General features: G+C 44.2%; 1 protein-coding gene across 1 annotated transcript in view; it reads right to left on the bottom strand.

Annotated features, from left to right (window-relative positions):
- Positions 1–23,718, bottom strand: part of LOC144935212 (dysferlin-like) — a 177,616-nt gene that overhangs the window by 74,974 nt on the left and 78,924 nt on the right. The gene's annotated exons all lie outside the window — the stretch shown is intronic.

The raw sequence follows: 23,718 nt of genomic DNA, 5'->3' as shown, positions 1-23,718 counted from the left end.
CAGCCAGCCCAGGGCACACCACGACAAAGGGGCCGCTGGTGGCACGCGAGACGCACGCCCGGGCTGCTCTCATGCCCACAGCTACTCACCGTGATTGATGCTGACACACCGCGTGGTTCTATTCAGGCCTGAGTCCACCGAGGGGAAGTCGGCATCGGTGTGAGGTACTCATTTCAAGTGATGTGCAGTACATAGATGGGAATTCGAACCTGGATTACCAGGAATGTCGTAATATGCCAATCACTACACCACCTTTCCTCACATACAATGACCAACAAAGACAAATATCCCCCAAATAGTGTTGTTAGCGAGCAGCTATTAAGGGCAGAACGGTACACGAGGGGGTGGGTGGCCATCACCACACCCGGGCCTGCCTTTACATGCAATGACACACACACGCACACACAACACACACACGTACACACAACAACACACACACGTACACACAACACACACACGTACACACAACAACACACGTACACACAACACACACACGTACACACAACACACACACACGTACACACAACAACACACACGTACACACACAACACACACACGTACACACAACACACACACGTACACACAACACACACACACACGTACACACAACACACACACACGTACACACAACAACACACACACGTACACACAACACACACACACGTACACACAACAACACACACACGTACACACAACACACACAACAAACGCACTGAAGCACGTGATGCATGTCTACATAGACACATACGGAGGAGCATAGGTACCGATCATATTCTTCATGCTCAGTATTCTCCGGCCATTGTCCATGTGACGATAATTACTGCACTCTTCATAGGTGTGACACTTGTTCAATTGATGCTGAGCCAATACCAAGGTGAATTATCTGCAATGTATACCACTACAATCACAGCATCGTTACCAGGTGTATGCTCGGAGCAGCCATGATCAAGCCATAGTCGACCATACACACGCAACAAAACTGTAACAGGCGACTCGAGACTTGCTGCTGCTGCTGCTTTGATTCAAGTTTTCAGTGTTTCACAACGAAAATACCATACTTATACTGGACAGCGCGTGAAGAAAAGCACCATTCTAGCACGCCTATTAAGGCTGGCACGCCACAGGTGTTGGGTTCGGGTAACACCCCAAATGCCATGACCAGATCAGTGCTAATGTTCGAACGCCTTAATAAATAATGCCTTTCATAATGCGTCTATTTTAAGGAAGGGATCATGTCAGTAAATCAATTACCGCAACAAAAAAAGGAGTAGTTTGTGCGATTGGCCAACGCGTCTTGTCAATATATTTGTACAGCCTTTAAAATAAAAGGCCCCTTTCTAAGGATCCATTGGCTTGCAACCTTATTAAAGGTTTTCTTTTGTTGAGGCTGCTTTTGCAGACCAAAATTAGTGTGCTTGCGAGCGACATGACTAACTGACCTGCAGCGTTCAGCCAGGCTCTTTTCAGGCCCAATTCACATGTCTGCCCTGCTGTCTGGTTCATGAAAATAAATGGTGCATTCAGTTTAATGTAAGCAATTCAACCCTACACTGAGCTAAATAAATAATTGAGGAGAAATACATCATCCAATTATCTTTGCTTCGCTATGAAGACAAAATGCGTGGAAACAATTAAAACGCGGAGAGCTCTCCGCACGCTTTGATATGATCTGCTTGCATGTAACTTACTAAACTGACAGGTACAGATCAGCCAAAACGAAAGTCCCCGTTTCGTATTGGCGGATGTGGAGACGTTTTGGCTGTCATGTTGAATCGACAATGACTGGCCTGGAGGAGGAAAGAGCCAAGTGGTCGAAGCAAATATCTGCGGTGGCAGCGCAGCCAGGGTCTCGTACACCTAGCGATGTTGTCTAACGCGTCCCTTGTTCATGTACACACATCTCACCCACCGCCTTCCCCATTACAAGAGGCTCACAATCGGCATAAATAGACGCGCGGCTTAACACCTTCAGGCAAGGCCCATTCTCCAGAAGAGATAGAGGGCAGACGTTGGCTGGTTATAATTGAAGATTACACTTTGCGATGTGGCGCCTTCAAAACTTTAATATTCGCAAGAAGAAGAAAAAAAATTGACGAAAGCAGTTTTGGATTGACACATGGACAGCTTCGCCTCGTGTGCCTGAAGTCCCATGCCACGAGACTGACGCTTCTGGCCACAAGTGGCTCGGTTCACATGTAGCCTCTGAGAAAAGTCTGTAATTTTGTTCTCCATTTTTAACACAGCTAGCCCCAGGAAAGAAATGGAAAAGGCTTCGATTTCAACTGACAATCGGATTAAGTCTCATTCCGTGCTCCTAATGTTTAAATGCGCTGCTGGAAATGTTCCAACATTATCCGTGATGCTTGCTTGAATATCACTTCTGGGATATGAGCAGAGTTGGTAGAGCAGCTGCACTTACAATCATAAGGTTGTGAGTTCAAACGATGGCCAGGGGTGGACGCAGCCTCCGATGAGCAAAATAAAGAAATGTCACACACATACGTGCAGCCACGCCATTGTTACGAGGTCGATAAAATGACTGCGTCTTGGGGAGATGGCGCCACTCTGCAGGGGACATCAACGGCCCTCTCAGGGCAAACATGAAAAAGATATTCACCGCTGTTCAAAGACATCAATGGAAGTGGCCTCGAACTGATGATGCTTGTTAGGGGCACGTGATACGGGGCTTACAACCTAAGGCTGCAGTCGGTTCGTATAACGTTTATCCAGTCACATGGCTTTTGACAATGTGGCCCGCATTCGTTTAACATTATACACCGAGGAATATAAAGTTGTGTCTGGGCATGCGATGGACACAATTTTGTTCGTCATCGGCAAGGCCCCACAGGTTGCATCGGTGCTTGCCGTCCCTCCTTGCAATACACAAATAGCAAAAACGTCGTCGAACACAATGTGGGCTACGCCGGAAGTGTGCAAGTGGTACGTGTCGCCATGCTAGAGGGCAACATTCGTATAAATCAGTGGCTTGTGCCAACGTGGTGGTCCGTGATGAAATTACAACTTCCCAGTGCGTGAACATCGTGGCGTTGCACGTAATCGCGAGTGTCAACTGGCGCCCCCTGCTGCGTGCTAAGGGCGCGGTGTGGGCCAACTTGCTCTACCCTGCAACTTGGGATTTTACGTTGTTTTTGTATCAAAATAGCAGCGTTGTACAAAATCGACAGTCTAAATTGCACATTCCCCATATCTACTCTAAATGGATGATGGGTTGAATCAACCCCCCAACGAAGATCGGAGCCACTCGCTCTTCCCCTGAGTCGCCAGGCCGCGAGCGGTTAGAGCATTACAAATCCACGTTTTCACTTTCAAGATAACCACAGAGAACTTTCCAAGTCTAATGTGAATACATTGCACTGTAGTGTCATTAGTATTGAAAGTGACATGGCAGCCCAGTGCAGTACGAAGAATGGCAATGGGCATGCGTGGGAGTTGTGCCAAGGTACGCTATACCCAGCCATCTTTTTCTTCCCAGTGATTACGCTTAGATATACTTCACCAGGTACATATTTTATTCCTAAGGTGACCTACAGGATGTCCAGGCTGGGTTAAAAAAACTAAACAATTGGCACCATCTCATTGGGATTGTAACGCAGTGACCTCAACAACTGCATCACCCACATTTCCAGCGCACGGACTTGAACACGCGCTCCGGGTACAGCTATCACGTGTGCTGTACGCCATGCACACACGGTCCACAAAGACTACTCACATTGCAATGTATAGACATGCATGGTGGTCCCAATAACACTGGTGGGCATTTATTCAAGAATGCATTGCTCAGAGTGGAATTATGTTAATTTGTTACTTTTTAAAATTCCCCACCTATTTTAATTCAGGGTCAATCCACCTTTCTCAAATGAGTGCTGGTTGGTAGAAATTGTATAACAGGCGACGTTTCAGGCAATGGCCCTCTTTATATCACATTCATCATATTACAGTCCTTGTTTTTCATTGTAAGGCCACGGTCATGTTGACGAGTGTGTTGAGTTTGTGTTGTTCATTGTGCTTGTGCACCACTGGCAATGCATCATCACCAAATAACTTGTTCAATTTGAAATGTACTTTTGTTTATTTTACTTTGATGTATCATCCTTGAAGGTGAACATTCATGAAAAAAAGGTGTAATTTGCATATTCATTTGGAAAAGGCCAGTTTCTGCATAACAAACTTGTGCTCTAGAGTCTACCCAGGTGAGGGTTAGTCACTCCATCTCTCTCGCCTCAATCTATATGCTATCAAAGAAGGTCCAATGACAGAAACGGCAGCTTAACAGTTTCTCTTTGAAAGCAGCGTTGTTGACGAATGTGCCGAGTTTTGTTTGGATACAGTGTGGCGTAATTGGTATTCAAAGCACCGTGTGTCGCCGAGTAGATACAAATATAAATTTCGATTTAAAGTTTCGTGACTGCAGGGATTCATCTTCTTGGTTCTTTCGGTAAAGTCACGTACTTCTACGTGACTTTACCGAACGAACCAACAAAAAGATACCGAGATATTCGACCTTGAGATTGTCCGAGGGACGTGTCGGGCAAGTCACAAGTTGTGGAGCAGGAAGGCCTCTGACGCACCTCCCTGTTGCCTGTAAGCGATCTCCTCTCGCATGCACGTCAGTTTTCTGCTTGTTATTTAGCGTATTAAAAAAAAAACACTTCTCCTTAACTCCCCGAGTAGGATTTTCAAGGAGATTTTCAAAATGTTCTCGTAAATTACAGGGTGCTTAAAAAAATGTCAACACTTATATGGGACTATCGTTTTTAATGGAAAAAGAGCGGATAATACTACAATGTAACATGATAACAAATGTAATGGTAATAGCTTTGAAAAGCCAAAGAGTCTGCGCTTGTTTGCCATCATTGTCAACACGTGCCTGGAATCTTCTCCAGGTGGTCTCCAGCGTCCGCAGGCACATTTCTTGTGGTCTTGTTGCAAATTCTCGGAAGTGTCAACATTTTTTTGAAGCACCTTGTACATTAAAACATTTACGTTATTGCAGGTGCGCAGAGAAATGTCTCGGTTCAAAATGCAAAGGATCTGCGAGGAACGAAGGGAACCGACTCGTGACGAGATTGAAGACCCTTTTTGGTGAAGACAAGCTGGGACCTGTTCTTCACCAACAAAGAACCCTTTAGGACATATCCAGCTGTTCAACCCTAAGCAGACAGGGGCCCTCATTTGAATACTCCTGTATGCAAACAAGGTGTGCGAAACAACGATAGACATATTGTGAACCACATTCTCCATCCATAGTTTACATATGCAATCGTACTTTTGTGTAAATCAATCATAAATATAACGTGTGTGCCAATTCCTGTATCTTCATAACCTTGCTTAAATATCTAATGGGCTTTGCTGCAATGGAGGCAGTGCCGCATCACTCAACCCCCATGGTCCTTGTGAACTATAAATAGGAGGCAGTTTAACCTTTTGATGAAAAACCAATAAAGAGTAAATTCAAGTTGACGCAAATGTCAAAGTAATGCATTTTAGCATTTTTTTTCTGGCAAGTGGGCTGCATTCAATATCTGGAAAAAATAATGTTATTCGAAGAAACCTGAAAAATCTTCAACCCCAATGTGCATTCCCTACATTTCTCGGAGCATTTCAGTGGACTTTGATGAACGCATATTCTGGAAATTATTACGGCTTGTAAATGTACTGTTAGCTTTTCGCTAGGATAACAAACCTAGATTACTCACAGGGCAGGAAGGCCGTATTTTTAGCAAGTCGTTAATGGCAGCACATTAACAGACAAAAGGAGAGATGCCAGTATGTTTGTGTGCGTATGTTCATTTACAAGTCTTTAAATTGGTGCTTTGTGGATATGTTTTTTTTATCCCTCTTTGGTCATATTTCCATTACATTTCAGGGTTTTTTTTCTGACAAAATATGCAGTGTACGGTCGGAACCTCCTGAAGGGAAAATTAAAGGTCCCATGCTGTAACACCTGCTCACCCTGAGCTATAAATGCCCCGACAGTGCATTGTCTTTGCACTATCAGGACATTTATGGTCTGACACTGGTGAGAACAGGCCCTAAAGATGGCTGTCTCTGGTCTATACCAATCAGTTTCAAAGACAATGCATATATTTTCAGAGCATGTTTGTGTTTGCATGTCCACCACAAGTATGTGGAGTTAAATGCAGACTTGATACCTTGCAAAAGGTTTCTATCTGGTGTTTGAACATCTTGACACCTGTTTTATTGCCTGAAAGGGTAAAATCTTTTCTTATCTATTCATAGGGCGAACCTCACAGAGAGACGAGTGGGCGAAGCGTACGGGGCGCGAGCGCTCTTCATCCAGCGGCGTCGGCGCTGCAGTCTTTTCAATTTCAGAGCCCCCCGCTCGCTCTGTGTGGTTGGGCAACTCGGACACAAAAGGCTGCTGGACCCACAACTCAACTCCGCACATGTGCAACTGCAAGCGGGGGGCGCACAGATCGACCCCGCCCCCCTGTGGAATGGTTGCCCACACTGATCCGCTGGTCCATACCCACCTGCCCCAAGATCCGAAGAGACGCCCAGTCCTGCTGGATGTACCAGCGCATCACGGACAACCCCGAGCTCACAACCCCCCCCCCATCACACCTCAAGTAACAAATTCCCCTTTTGGGGAAGTTTCAAAGCCCTCAGTGGGGCAAGCTTTTCCGCCCAGACAAACAAACCTCTAGGGCCCGACTTGGCTAGCAAACAGCGGTCAGCCATGAATCACTGCAGAACAGCCAACGGCAGATGCGGCCACCTCATTCATCGATGAGAAAGAAGAGCGGCCTTTAAAGTGGCTGTGGTCACCGCAGCCAGACCGTGGACCACATGGTCCTGCACCGCCCGTGCCATCGACTCACTGGCAGTGTCACCGACCTCCGGCAAGCCTCTACGGAGGGTCACTCACAGGCTTGCTAGTCACCTCGGTAGACACAAATAGAGTTGATCGTTTCACCATTTCTCGAACAATAGCATCAGTCATGCTGGCTGGTCAGCACCATGTATAGGTTTGACACACCCTGTTACTATACATTCAGGCTTATAGTTTGGGTCTGATGGAACGATTTCAGATCTGTGTTTTGGATTCAATGTGTCTTCTCAGATCATATCACTGAATGGAACACTGATAAAGAACGTGTGAAAAGGAATTGGCTATTTATTGTTGAGGTATGGCATCTTACACAATGCTGCATTGCATTACTTAAATATTAACAGCAAAGTACACTTTGTTGCCTCTTCTACTATTTATATATTGTGCATACTGAGTAAAATACTACAGTTACATTTATAACAGTGTTCCACTGTAGGCGATGGGAAAAAAACTGATGAAAAAGAACCGGTTCTTGAATTGAATCATGGCCCTAAATCGTGACAATTACTGAATCACTGGGGAGTTGAGACATTAGCGACATTTTAATATAGAAAGTACATGGAGCGTTTGCGTTTCAGCTACAACGTCAGCTGTGCAAATTCCTACCAGCACGTCAACATGAGATGTAATCTTGATCATGGTTACATTCTGACTCATGTACAGTCAATCAGATCATCACATTCGAGTTGACCATGCACCTTAATGTATTCAACGTAAAAAAAGTCAACAGTGATTCGGGAATGTCATGGTGTTGGGGTCACCATCCCATGCTTGTTCGAGCAGAGACGCTGCCACCTTTCACACAACTAAAGCAGACTCACTGCAGTCACGACTTGGGAGGCATGTGCATTTTAATCCAGGCTTGGCTATATGGGGCCATGTCAATGTTATTAACACGAGATGATGCGGTGGTAATTTAAAAAAAATCTAACTTTAGTATACCTGAGAACCATGTAAATTTAGTTTTAACGGGCTAATAATTTCTCATAGTAAATCATTCCTTGTGGTTTTTGGCTGCTGTTTTTATATATTTTCACTTGGCGTAATGGGATATATTTCACGGGCTGTTTGCTCATCGAATACGAGCGTGCAGGCAATCACTAATGAACAGAAAACCAGCCACAACAATGGTTACATTTGAAACATTTCAAAAATTTTCATGTAACTATTATCCCTCTTCTTGACCCCAAAATTCATACCACTTAAACTTTTCACCCCCTTCTTTATTTCAGTAATCCAGGCATTACTTGTAACACGAACGGGCTTATTAATCTCACAACGATTCTCGAATCTCTCCGACGACCTTTCAGTCACCTGCACATGAACATTGATCTCGCTGTAACAGAACTCCTTCTCGACCTCAGTTCTACTCACCTCAACCCTTTCTTCGCAATCAGACTAGAAGTCTACTTTTAAACAGACATCTGGGTTACGAAATCAAATACTAGGTATTCAATTATTGGAACAATCGTAGCAAACACTGCTTACTCTCGAGGGATTCCACTGTTTTGCTTTTTTTAAGGAAGCCTGCAATGGCCAGGTGCGCTACAGAACTCAGCTATGATTTACGCGCCTTGGATATTCATGCTTTCCTCTGAAAATATTTAGTTAACCAGCCAGTCGATGAGCAACTTCTTCAGCTCGTTCAGTCAGCGTCTCCCGACTCAAATGCGCAATGGCCAGTGGTCAATGCTCATCTGCAATGTTGGCCCTAAGCAAGTGGTAGAAGTTCTGTAATTCCCACTGCAGGGGTGGGAGCCCAATGCAAAGGACAACCACTGCCGTACTTTGACCTGCGCCTCTGTGCCTTCGTGTCAACAGCATGAATTGAAATAGTATAATTGGTCGACTTTCGAAAAAAAAGTTGAGGTCAATGAAAACCTTTTATAAAATCGACTTTTATAAAAACTAAAGACAAACACGACAATGTAATTTGAGCATATCTCCATGTTGATTAATTGTTGTAATGCAACTCACAGGAACTGGCAAGTGAATGTTGGAAATGTGATATTTGGGAGTCTGCTCTGCTACCCAGGATGGCCAAAATATTTGATTGTCCATAAATCATAAAACAAGCATTTGGATAAATCCATTCAAACAACAATGCAGTTTCTACTACATTCACTCATCTGCGGGCCAAAGTAAATACAATTTATTTCGAACTCTGCAATACAGCATTTTTGTTTCCTCTATGAAGTCCAGGCCACCAAAGGCCACAATGTTTTATTTTCTCAAAGAACATTGATATTTACTTTTTCTATATTTGTTCTCATTCGTACGTGACAGACACCGTTACATAAAGAACCAAGGGCTTCTAGTGCAATTTATTAGCCGTTCTATAGCCACCCATGGATAGGTGGATTGATAGCCTAGGAATCAGGGCATCTGGTATGCAGCCTATTTTTCATGGCTTGTGATGTTTGGTCCTCCCCTAGATCAACTCAGCCTTAAATGAGCACTAGTGCAGTGTGTAAACATATTTTGGAGACAAAGGTGGTTGGAAACAGTGCTGACCACCCACCCGCCTCGTGTGCCATGCTTGCCTTGATAGATGTTCGCTCACAGCACTTGCCCCAACAGTCTGTTAAAGGCTATACAGGGAATATCTGTCTTTGTATTTTAGTGTTATGTTGGATCATGCTTCTATGGGAGCATAGAAGGGAAATCCTAACAAAAGATTTAGCTTCACTACTTTCTACTGCCCACCTTATAGCCCCACCGCCTATAACAACCTGCTGTGACTGGTGGTCATGAATACAAACCACTATCCAGGCTTCGCTTTCCCAGATCTGATAAGAATGGGTGCATTCTGGGTGGTTTGGTCAGAGACACACTCGTTGGTATCCTCACCTAACTTTACTCCACTTACAATGGGAACTTTGCTATCTCATGGGTAGGCAAGGGCCGCGTGCGTGGCACTTGCCTTACCACAATCTCCCATGCGTCTTTCCGGTCTCAATATTTGCTCACAAGCGGCACTTGTTCCACTGGTCTATTCAGACCAAAGGGGGCATCTTGGCACCTAACTGAGTGCAAGTTCATGTGCGTGCGTGCTTGCTTGAACGCACATGTTGGGCAGGGTGAGTGCACATATTGCAAATCCCAAAAACCGTAGAAAGAAAGACTGTCTGTCCTTGGATCTTATTTTCAGTGGTGCAAAATAAAATATGTAACATAACACTTTTCGGACAGAACATATGCAAGGAACATAAAGTGGGTAAATGCAACTAGCAGACAAAATGTGCTTTTCATATCTCACTTGCAAGTGTGCACGTGCATGCCTCGCCCTGACCATGCGAGTCCCTCTGGGGGGCTGGACACAATAGGCGCTGCCCAGCTCAGTCATACCACGAAAGGTCGGCCAATTCAAGTGCACGGCATCAATGCGCTTCGTACAGCAGAAACAATCGTTAAGCCGCCAGAGCAGTGTCTGCGTGGCCCAGGGGCTGGCCTTAATGTCCACGTATTTGTGTTGAGCAAGCTATGTTTGAATCCTCCCAGCACTGAATATTTCAAAAACGAGAAATCCCATATGAATATAGTTGTCCTATAAACACATTAGTCGGTTTATCCAGAGTGGGTGGCCATCTATTCGGTTTAAAAATCTCACCTGGATCCACGCCTGTGCCATTACTCAGCATATGAAGCATCTGGTTCTGATTAGAGGGACCACGACCTTGTCCCTGGATGGTTCATCTGTTCTTTAGATGCTGTGCGAAAATAGATATTTACTAGGAGGAGAAATGTCTTAATCAGTCTCACGTTCATTATTTGGAATGGCAGTCTGCTCGGTATGGATCTTTAAAAATGACCAACTTTCATAGTTGCATGGAATGAGTCAGCAAGCAATAACTTAATTCATATGCTCACTATTCAGCCACTGAATTGCTCATGTAATTATTTTACTATGTATACAACTCATAATATGCTAATGCCATGGAACTATTATTAAGCTAATGGGACAAATGAGACAGAACGTATGAGACCGTCAATACAAGTTAATACGAATGAGACAGAATCTTACTGTGACCGTAATTGTGGCAAATTATCAAATCATGAGCGGGGAGTAGAATTATTCTGCACGCATTCCCACGCCAATTCAGTCAAAGCATTTGCTTGAGCATAATTCACCACACTGGCCAGGCAGCTGCAAATGTCACTCGCCACTGATGATAAGTACCGTGGCCGGGAATTGAACTCGGCTGCTGAGTTCATGGCGCAGTGCATTGCCCACGGAGCAAAGCGCTCACTACCTGGAATCACTCAATGCCTACTTTTCCTGTGTCCTCTACCCCTCTCCAGGAAGAGCTCCTCAATATGTTTTCAGGGAAAGAAGTTTATCGATATTTCAGTGCCCTCAAAACATGTGGATTAGACTTCGCCCTCCCTCGCTCCCCCTAACATGTGTGCTTGTGGCATGTTGACCGATCCCTTCGTTATCCAAATTGCCATCGGGCAGCGCTCATTTCTGTTGGCAGTCAGTCCTGAATCATTGGTGGATATTCCACGTTCTTATGACGAGCGTCCGTTTTTTATATCGGGGAAACCAGTTTTCATTTGCCACTTGAAGTGGTCATTATTTTATTCGCGATGTAGAATGTTGGTCTGAATTGACCCACGACCCTGAACCCATGACCTTCTAAAACCGGCGGCCAGCCACATAGTATCTGCAAGAAAGGTATTTTTGTCATCTTAAATTAGGTATATTAAGTAATTAAATACTGTAAATGATTGTTGATCACATTATACATGACCGTATATTTATTTAACAAAATACGTATTTTTTTCATTTAGCCAAAAACATATAAACTTTTCACAATTTATAAATGTCACTACATCTGTTTTAATAAAGTTTATTATAGATTAAATCGTTATTTTTAATGAGGTACGGATCATCCTAGTTCACTCCGACTATGAATTGGCTAAACGTGTTGTTCTGACGGAGGAGAAAATGCCCTGCTCTGGTGTGCCACTAATTAGAAGCAGGTTTCTAAGAGTAGCTCGTGAGTTAATGGTCTCATCCAAGTCAGCACTGGCTCTGCAATACATCTGAACTTGGAGCAGCCGGGTAACTCAGTGGGAAAATGCCAGCGTTTGAGCAATAAACCACCAACAAATAAGGTTTTGTACCTCGGTAAAACTTGTTTTTCTTGTCCATGCCGCCATCGACTGGTCCCTTAGTTCGTCATCACCGCAGCAATTCCCGTTAGGGAATGCCTGATCACAATTAGGCGTCCACTTCTCATTCAGTCTCTGCCTGGTCACCAATGATTGCGAATATATATACATCTCGCGAGGGTGCTTCAATGGGTAAAGAGCGTTGAATAATTGTGTAACTTATATCAGCACGATTGTGTTATAATTGCATAGTTAATGGACATGGTCCTGCTAATCACGTGTCTTTTTGCAGATGTTTACACTAATTGCCAGATATGGATGCTCTTGCCCAATCGCACATTAGAAGAGCGTTGAGCTTTTATTTGTATTTGTCTTCTGAGGATTATGATGCCTCAACCATTCTTATATTCTGCTTTTTGAACCATGCATGACCTCACCACAATTCACCAACCAAACATTCAACCAAGTTCCTGCATCACACGTGCAGGCCACCACACCTGGCCAAACACATGTCACTATTACACCTACCCCTATTGCTTGCACACACTACAATCTCGTCAGCTTATAAGCTGGTTCCAAACAAGCAATTCGTACATTTGATTATAAAAAGACCCACATTGAATGGATCGCTGTGCCAGCAAGAGGGGTGTCTTCCCTCGTGAGGGTTAAAGAGACGTCGTGACGCATGGCAGCCGGGGTTGGCTCACAGGCCCCTGAACGGCTGCTTTTGGCGTGGGCTCGCGGGACGAGCCGGAATCCGAAGGTGGTTCCATTCTTGAGGCGACACCCGTTTTACATTGGCAAGGTTGAATATCAAAAAAAAATCCACAATAAGACAGAGTAAATAGAACCTTCAAAGGGAATCGATAATTGCAAAACAATAGCGTGCAGATGTGCAAACCAAAATTTCATGTTGTTTTCTCAATGAAAATGAATTGTACTTAAAATGCACCGCACTGCATTGAGAGTTACTGTATCATTGGTAATTCATGACAGCGACGCTGTCGCGTTGCCGGGACGAGTCCTCTGGACTGGCGATGCCGACGTCGCGGGTTCGATCAGATCTCGAGCGGTTGCAGCGATGGGGCAGGTTTTAAAAATCTCCCTCCCCCTGACCCCCCCCCCCCCTTGCTTCTGTCCACTCTCCAGCCACAAAGACCACAGTTAGTCGATCAGCATATCACACGTGGTGGGATTTAAGTGTGGGTATCCCCACCTCTTCCAAGATGTGTGGCCAGCGTGGGAAGAGTAGGCCAAATACTATTTAGATGTGTTTCTCTTGAGCTCTGCCGAGTGGAGGCCCAGCACTGGCATCAGCCAGCAATTGCACAGCTGCACCTTTATTATGTTTCACCATTATCTGAACGCATTCCCAAAGGCTCATACAATATATGTATTCGCTTCAAGCTCTTCCCGTTTGGTAGGAATGGACTCTGTATGTTTTAGATAAAAGCTGAATGTTAAATACCAGAAAATTGAGCTAAGGTTCACCTCTCGACTCCCAGCCCCTGCCTAGGGTCTGCAGGCCCGCCTGAATCAAAGCACGTGTTCTATTTCGTGTAAAGGTGGAGAGAGAGAGAGAGCAGTGGCATCAAAGCGCCCGAACTGTCTGTGTGGTCCCGATGCTACCTCCCCTGCCGAGAGCAAGCCCAGCTTCCTGCACGCCCAGGCCGCCGTTATCATCCCCACCGCGCTCGGCACCTTTACATACTGCACAGTCTAACAACAGTTCAAAGCGTTTGTTTGGAAAAGCTCCATGTATTGCACAGGTTTATTCAAAATAACTCTTAAAACGATGAGTGAAAATCTCGAAAGTTCAGCCAAGTTTTGAGGAGACATTAATGCAGATTACTTTGCATAATGCCATCTTGGGACAGTTTCTGTATGCTAGTAGCAAGAATGTTGATTAGCTGCTCAATCGTTTGATCAAAAGTCCATATTTCCCGGCTAATTTTAACAAGAATTACTAAGAATAACTACGTGAAGATAGGTTCCATAGGTTACCTTCAGCTGATACGTATATTACTTTTGGGAATTTCATTACAACATTGCAGCACTCGAAATGAGTCATTTTATGAGTGTACTCAGGAAGCCTCAATAATTAGGCCCAACTTAGATATTTGGCCATTTTTTGTTTTGCACATTGGAGGATACTCAAGTGCCCAAGGATAAGGGAACGTTATAAAAGAGCCAACAACTTGAACTCTGCAAGCGTTGCATGGCAGACACAGTGACGTACTCTTGTGAAGTATGCACGTGGTTCCTTGAAATATTCATCGACGTTATGGTGGGCTTGCATAATGTAGAAAATCAGCGCAGCCTTTCGCAATGTAGAAAACGACGACCACTCTCCTGCTGCGTAATCCACAATGTGTGTTGCGGCACATGTGCACACCAGGCGTAATGAAGGGCCTTGACATCCTGAGACAATCCAGACTCTCTGTTGAATGCTAAACGTGAATGTTAAACTCCAGCACTACTTAGACACCCCCTCGTAACATAACCACCTCTTGGCAGTGCTAGTCAATGAGTGTGAGTGATTGGACTATGTGCCTCATAATAATGATAAGAAGGGACTTTCCGTAAGGTGTTGGTAGGCCACGGAGTTAGTTTTATAAGACCAATGCATTTCCCACGGACCCCAACACCTCAGCAGGTTGCCGGCATTATTTCATCCAGATAGAACAATCTATATTTTAATTTCATACTTTTTCAACATCTGTTTTCTAAGTTGTGTATGTGTGTGAGTATGTTTGCTCGCTAACAGTACCTGACCCAACAGTCTGTAAAGGCGATACGGGGGATCTTTGTCTTTGCTGAGTATGTGTGGTGTTCATATAAGAACAAGACAGGCCTAAAATGAGTACCCGGTGCGGTGTGGACAAACTGGGAAGGGCAAGCAAAGGTTGAAGGTGGACATGCTTGCGTATGGATGTTAATATCAGACAGGGAAATGCTGGTCACCGGAACTGTGACGCTCTTCCTCTGACCCTCGCACCACCACCACCACCACCACCATCTCCTGCGTTGCATTTTCCCTGGGCCACACTTTGTTTGCTTCACTGAAAATCACATGGAAGAGCACATGGGATGATGTTGGAATCTATTTATTTGCATCAAGCGAGTGAGCCCATGCCCAAATCAGCACTGGGAGCAGCTCATTGGTCTGAACCGACGGTGGGTTTAATATATACTCCTCTGACAAGGACAATGTTCTCCATAGGGCAACCACAGTTGACTTCCATGGAGGAATGGTCGGCTGTTAATTTATTTGTTCAATGAGTGAGCTAAACATATCACTTTTTCGAATTGAAGTCCCTCACACCCTCGTATCATATTGTATTTTCGCCTCTCGATCTCAAATGACTTCTTTCCCCTATAGCCCCCCCCCCCCCCCCTCACAACCATCTCACATTTTACATTAAAACAAAACATAGCAACGAATAAACGTTTTCCCTTGTCATTTCTGAGTACTACCATGGTATCTTCTTTATAGCTGGAGATGAAAATTACTCTTGATGTGTTACTCTCATGTCAGTGTGGCTGTTTTAAATAAACTTGAGTCAAAGGACCCCCTGATGTTTAACATCTTCGCAAGGGGCAGCTTCGTCAAACTCCCTCTCCACCGTGGACGGACGTGACCTCAGCCACCCGTCAACGCTGCCGCGCCCCCAGAGGGCCTCTACCACTGCTAACGCCACATCCCCCCCCCACCACCAAAGTGTACCCACCTGGGGATGCTGATGCATTGTTGAGCTGAAAAGTTTTGGCATCCAAGGCACGGCACGCTGCAGCAGCAGCGGCATATTCTAAATCTGGTAACTATGACCCTGGTCATTGGGTGAAAGGTTGTCAGAAAGCGAGTTGATCGCTGGATCGCAGGACACTTGACCCAATCACCAAATATTTACCGATTGCACTGTTAGATATATTGCGTGATATAGCTAAAGCATACGTGTGGAGCTATTAATGTGTAGACATCACAACACTACTTCGACAGGCCTCTATTACCCAACACAATATGATAACTCTATCAAGATGAGTTAACATATGTCAGTCTACTGATAATCTTTGACTTCTGTAATAAATTCTAATGATAAGCTAAAATTATTGTGTTTGTAATGTCATTGGTGAGCAGGCATAGAAATCAACTCACTGCAATGAAGAACGCCGTTTATATGCAGGTGGATGAAGCTCGGATTCGAAGTCAGGATCTCAACGGCAATGGCTTAGTGCTCTGAGCCACCCAACCTCACGTGAAACAAGACCTCAACATACACAATTCTATGTATTGCCAATATTAGCTGGCACGAAGAAATACCAAGGTACTGAGGAATACTCAGGGAAACACGGTACCGAGTGATAGGCATCACTTTTCAAGTGCTGCAACAAAATCGCCCAGAAATACCTGCAGCCCAGAAATACCTGCAGCCCAGAAATACCTGCAGCCCAGAGCAAACTTGGCCCAGCAGCCACGAGGTGTGGCAGCGGGTGAAGCAGGCCACTGGCCATGTGAGGCAAGGTCAACCAATGACCCCATCTCACCTCTTGCTTCCCTACCACCTCGCACCCCACCACCGCCTCCCCACCTTCCATCTGCCTCCCATGCACGGCTGTGCACTTGCCCTTTACACACACCCAAGGTGTCTGCCTGGGACTGGGTGGGCCACACATGGCAAGGGCTAAAGAGACAGCGACCTCTTGCCAATGACCTCAACGCCAACACGGGTTACACACATGTATGAATTCACAACTCAAAATATTAATGTAATCATTCGTAAGCACAGCCTGCCAATAATATTATTAACACTGCCTAATATTAAAAACAAAACATCGGGTTTCCTGCCCCCCAGCCAGCCCCACATATACACTCCTTCACATGAGGTGCGGCGTCGTCAAAGCCCGAAGTGATTTCCTTCTCAGATGAGCATTGAGGAGGTGCCCATCTCCTACTTACAGCATTGAGCCAATGGTGGGAAATACGACGTTCCTATGGCAGGGATGAACCCCTCCATATGACACCCACTGCTTATTTCCTTGCAAAGTGATAGCTATTTTATCGACTCCAGAAGTATGATGGGTTGAGTCAGCTCCAACTAGGAATGAACTCACAATCTTCTGTTTGTGGGCCGCTTGCTCTACTGCTGAGCTACGTGACCAGGTATAGGTACATGCCAATTATATTTCTTAATAGCAGGCCTAGAGAATTGCCAGACTCGAAACAATAGTTTAATCTGCATTGTTACTCGGCACTAATATCTGTAATATATATGACAGCAACTCTGTGAGTGGACAGTTGACACCTCAAAAAATATATTACGAGGGCAGCAAGGCTTTCCACCCTGCATTCTATGGCTGGAGCACGTTGGCAATGTCTGGTGCCAGTTCGTGATGCGCATGACAATCTGCACAACGCGAAGTTGTGGCCATGCACACAATTCATTATATTTCTACGTCGAAATGACCAGGTCCGTTTAAAGACACAAACAAATATCTCTCATTGTATTGATGCACACCTCGTGTGCAGTGACACACACCTATGGATGTATGACCTGAGTTGTATGTTTTGTAATAAGAAACACAATAAGTGAATGCTACGTTTGTTTTGTAAGTTTGTTTGGTTAAATGAGACGAAAACTCGAGAGACGAGTCAAATTCTTTGCAAGGGAAAGTAATTGTCACGTGACTCTCAGGAGCACCACATAAGTGCCCTTGGTTAGGTTGCTTAAATACCTGTAAATACAACATTATATATATTAAATATGCCAATAATATATTTTATTGGACCAAGTGAGATTTCCAAAACTTTTTTTTACTATTAAATATATTATATTTACTAGAGTGGACTATATATGCACATACTATTAAACTACATAAGCAGCTGTTTGCCATTAGCTGTGCTCTGTATGGTTTATATTGAAATGGGAAGAGGCCACGCTAAGTTGCGCGCACACGTGGCGTGGGTTAGTGTTCGCTGTTCTGGCAGTGCAGCTCAAAGAATCCGTGGGCCTGGATCAAAATGTGTGTAGCCGAGCGATCCATCACGTGAAGAAGCCCAATATATAATCCCAGGATCGTTCCCTCCCGGTTCTCGGTGTGATTAGGTCGCTCGGAGTATGGGTATGGATTCTCAGGGTATGGGGAGGCCAAGAACAACTGGCCACGAGGCTTCACTCACTGTTTTCTTTGTGGCAATATTTCCACATTCACAGAGACAATCATTAACATTTTCGTTTAGATTTATGTTTACGTTCAATTACAAACGACCACGTTGAGTTCATTGCGAGTGCGATAAATGTGGGGCTTTTGGCTTTGAAAAGCAATCAGATGTTTCTAAAATTTCATGAGAAAACACATTCCTGCGGAGGGAGCTGGTAAGAACGTTGGGTTGCTCGGTCAATGGCCAGGGTCAACGGCGACGTGGTGTATTCCGCAAATATGCCCGACTGTGAGGGCGGGCACAAGCCGGCGTGAGTAGGTTAAACGTTGAGTTTTATAAGGGCACCACGGAGTGACCAGCCCCTCCCCTTCCCACCCTGCCCCACCCTCTCCACCCAGCCCCACCCTCCCCACCCAACCCCTCCCTGCACGACGGACACAATAATCCCCTGTGGGCTGGTGTAACCAGGATGTTCCTACCAGTATAAAAAAAAATATTGTAAATATGTTTTAAAGTCACGGAAACATTCAGCTATATATATTTGGTTGTTATAAATTATGAGGGGCAATAAAGGTTTACGCAATTGAATATCACAAGTCTGCAAAGATTTAGACAATGTCTCCTTCATATGGTTTGCTTATTTATTTTGTTCCCTATAATCTTACGCATAATCTTCCACAATGACGCTAATGATTATTTCGTATTAATTATGATTTAGTGTTACGTGTATTTATATAGTTAGAGGTTGACCGGGTCGCTCAGACGTCAGAGGACTGAGTTGGCAGAGCCGAGATCCTGGGTTTGAATCCAGGCAGCTGCCTGCAATTAAACCGGGGTTTCAAGCGCAGGCAGTTGATGGCCTCAGCCCGCTCACCAATGCGTGCACAAAAAGCACAATGTTGTATTTGGCTTTGTAATTAATTTGACTCGATTCCAGTTCTGAGAATGTAAATGCCAGAAGCGTGATATATATGTCTCCTTTCATGGGCAATTCTCTATCACGGGATGATCAACTGCTATTGTGAGAGTTTCAAATGGATTATTCACCTTATGATGTGATACCGACAGCACAAGTGGGACAACATTTGATAAAAAAAAAATACAAAAGGATTAAGGAGTCTATGCTTAGTTACAACTGTTACTTTTTTTTTAACGATCACCGCTAAGAATGTTTTGTCACACGTGTTATGGTTTTTATGCAAGATCTGGGTTGCAGATTAACCGTGCTTCGTGAATAAAGATGAGTAGTTCAAGTTCATTTATTTGGTATAGCCCTGTGAGCGATTCGGCTCTTGAATCGGGTGCAACCGCAACAAACAAAAACATGAACAAGAGAACATCTTAAAGTGAGTAAACATGTGCTCACGTACGCCTGTTTAATTATCAGCTGCTTCTCAGTGCCCATGTGACCGCAATATACGTCGGCGAGGAAAACTATGAATTCGACATCTTTACTCAGATTGTACACAGGTAAACAATAGATATGAGATTGTAGAGCCGAATTTACATTTATTTTGTATTGACCTCTTTTACCCAATACAACACGGCGCTCTTTGTGACGTATCAATAAAGGTTTGCCATAAGTCAAACCGTTTCGTCCATAACAAAAATACATTTTGGTAATCAGATCTGGAAAAGGTTCAATTAAGGAGGGGGGGACAGTTTAATATAATTGGAGAACTTACCATGGTGTTTTGCATGTACCCTTACTTATCTATATAGCAATGCATGTTGGCTTCTCAACTGCCACCAATAAAAAATGACCACCTCAGAATCCAAAATGTGTCTGCTGGCTCCAAATTCCACCCCACATCGACCAAGAGATTGCCGTCACCATGTTCAAGATCATTGATGTCCTTTCACGTGCCCTCCTCTCCAGCAACCAATACCTTTAGTCAACACCCCCAGTCATCCTTTATTTGACGGGAGGTCACTCTGTCTCTACTGCTGGCCTTGAGGCCTGGAATTCCCTTCAGATGAATGTGTGTGCACAGCTGAGACAAGCTGCCTGTTCAGGCTCAAAACTTTCCTCTTCTCTTCTGCCCATGACTGGCTTTAAATATCTCTTCTCTGGCCTGAGAATTCTACCCCTCATGCCTTGCTGTAAACACCATCTTCAACCTGTGTAGATGTACCCAGCGTGGTCTCTGAAAAAGAGCTTTATAGCTCATCGGATTCCTCCAGTATAAAACACACGGCTGCTTGCGTTGTGGCCGAAACGTCGTGACAATTGTATTTTATTATGTTTTATTTTTATTTTTTTATTATTTCCCTTCTACGTGACTTTACCGAAAGAACCAAGAAGACCTGGACTTGAGTTTATGCAACACTTGAGGTGTAATTCTGTCACGTCTGAGAGTCCAGTTGGAGTCAAGGTCGTTGTTGTACCTTACCTACTTACACACACACACACGTGCCCATTATATACTTAAATTACCCAAGCCCCTATTTTCTGCCAGGCCTCATTGCAAGCGGCATCTGTATGTCATTATACTCTGGAGAGGCTGCTGGGTGGGAAAAGCAGAGGTTTCTGCCCTTGATGCATATTAATGGTATGGAATCCATTTAACTCGACCATTGTCATTAAGTCTTTCAGGTAGGAATAAGTAAAGTAAAAAAAATCCGTGTTCATTTAAGGCTCTGCTAAGGCTTGAATGTCATTCTAGGTATATCCCACAATGCCCTGAGATAAAATAAAATAAAATCATCTTCACGTGCTTTGTGGAGTTTTCACTTCTTCATTTTCAGATTTTTATTTTGCGATGTTTATGGTTTGGTTTTTTTCTCACCAAAATTTGAAGAAAAATGGTTATCTTGTAAATATTAATCTGGTTCTTGACTGTTTGTTCGGTGCATCGTGAAACATACGGTAAAAGATGGCTGTGCATCTCAGGGGGGTCAAAATGCATGTTCTAGAGCAGCGAGGCGCACACAATTGAGGCCCTAGGTTCAAATCTAGGCAGCTACGATGCTGATGTATCAAACTGATTACTGATGTTTGTGGTAAACTATTAATACATTTTGGTTATTTAAACTAAATTCCACCTAGCCTTGCAGCGATGGCTCCCAGTTATATGTGCACACAATGGGTAAGTGGCATGCAGTAATGAAGCACTCCTCAGAGAGCTTGAAGGAGGGCGTCTCGTGCTGGTTACGCCAAGGTATATTGAAGGCAACTCCAGCAACGCTTTTGTGACATCATCGTCCAAGGCAATTCCTCAAAACGATGTGAGGCTCTGGCCATAAGGAGTTTCAGAGCGTTGTTTAAATAATGAACACAAGTTGAAAATGATATGGAGTGATGTTTACATTTACAATTTTCTTTTTAGGCTCACATTTCATTCAGAGTTTACAGCGATTATAATCAATGTTATGGTTTACAGTGATGAAAATTAAGATTAGTATTGGACTTTAAGCTAATTATGGATGGAATCAGGTTTGCATTGATTGAGAGTAAGGCTCAGATTAACAGTCAATGTGTTTAGGTCTGTGACCATGTAGACTGAGAATCTAGCAGCTAATGTGCTTTGCACCAAGGCAATTTGAAAAGGACTCGATGGTTTAAATTCCACTGCCACCTATACTCGCTGCAGGGCATCGCAACAAAAAAATCCTGGCATGATGAATTGGCTCTTTCGACATGCCGACCCCAGCTTTTAAGCTATAAACCTGCACCAGTGGATCCCGTGCCAGGGTTTAGGGTTCACCCCGTTTGCTTGGCACACCGAGCAGTCTCATAACACCCGTAAACTTGAATCGGTACAAAGATATTCCTGCCAAGTAATCCTCAACAAGCGGGGGACTTTGATTTACGAGAGCCTCCGGAGGCCTCGTGCTCTGCCCATGCTCAGATCTCGCACTCAGAAGCGCTCTGTGTCTCAGACAAACATTCACAGTTGTGTCCATGTTTTGAATTTTGCTCTAAAAACATCCCTTTTGTCTGTGCTCCAGTGCTGAACTCTGGTACAAGTTTCAATCCACCAGACTCTCTGCGCAATTCTCCGCTGCCCCTGTGCTCCATCGCCGCTTCAACAAAATATATATTTTCGGAGCCGAGCTGGAACCCCTCACTTCTGTTTCCCATTCAGACAATGAAAACCCCTCCTTCTGTAAACTGATCTAAGTATTCCTCTCTCTCTCCAACATCATCTACACTCTTCATTTCTCTAATTATACCCAGACAGTGCAGGGCACACCTATGGGCTATCTGCCCATGGATTGTGATGATGATGATGACCCAGACAATCCTATTTATATAATTACGCATTATAAAATAGAATACAACAGACACTATTCTATGTGTAGCCATACATGCCTATTTATAAGTGTCAGTGCTGCCAGCTTGGATCTCCCTTGCAAAAGAGAAATCTAGTCTAATTGAGTTTCTAAATTATTGAAATACAATGAGACTTACTCACCTCAACTCTAGTCTGCCACCAATATATCGAATTGTCTACCACCATCTTGCACCTCATCGGGATCAGACTTGGTGATCGGACAGAGCGTGCACAACGATGCGATGCGATGCGATCAAGGAACGCAAGATCGAATCACATCCTGATTGGCTGATTGGATTAATTCCAATCAATTGAGTGGATGAGAACACAAAAAGAACATTTTAACAGTTACAACATAGTATCAATGTTTTCGTGTTCTACTCTGACATAGGAATTAACACCCTGAGCCACATATTCACCCCCAAGGTTGCTCAGGAAGGGCATCTGCTTCTTTGCCCCACAAAGAGGAACCTACAAAGTTATTCCACCAGACGAGCGACGTTTTACTTTACAGCGCTGCATCAGCAACAACTACAAAAAAACGCAGCCAGCTAAAAATAACCAAAATAATGATATATTTAATTCATTAGGATCATTACGACGTTAAGTATTTTGAGCAGTGATTCTCTTAACGCCATGATTCCCATTAGGGTGATGCATTGCCTTGAAGTCAGGTCAACTGCAGGTCCAACAGAAATCTGCGGAAGGCCTTACTTGTGTATTCACATTTCATTATTTTTTGTTCAGTAATGATGTGAATTACTCACAGAACCCTGTGCACTTGAAACTAAAGTGCAAATGTTGCCATGGATTGTTTGCTTTATTCTCTGAAGATGAAAATAACTTTTGTGGATTTTTACTGAGCCCTGCCGGTACAGCCGAATTGACTTGATGATACTATACCACTCCTGCCACAAAATGCTCTGGTTTGGCATATGGATGATGCTATATGGCTGTAACTATTCACCCCCTCTTGTGAGTATATGAATTGTTGCAATGTAGGTTCAGAAGGATCAATGTAAATGTACATGACACACATTGGGGAGCCCGTGTCAAGGCTGGCCATGTTACGGCGCTTTAGAAGTCGTCATTATTATTGGTACTACATTGTGTGAATGTTTGTCTCGAGTGGCTACAGCAGTCAAACGAACTCGCAGAACGAACATAGTTGTGCGACTAATAAAGACAAAGATCGCCCGCGTGCCCTTCAGCAGACTGTTGGAGAAGTGCTGTACGAGAGCACCCGTGAAGGTCGGCACAGCACATGGGGGGGGGGGGGGGTGGCCAAC

This window comes from Lampetra fluviatilis, chromosome 12 (assembly GCF_964198595.1).
Source record: "Lampetra fluviatilis chromosome 12, kcLamFluv1.1, whole genome shotgun sequence".
Lineage (NCBI taxonomy): Eukaryota > Metazoa > Chordata > Hyperoartia > Petromyzontiformes > Petromyzontidae > Lampetra > Lampetra fluviatilis.
The sequence above is the reverse complement of the archived record's forward strand: the minus strand, read 5'-3'. Positions and strand labels throughout refer to the sequence as shown.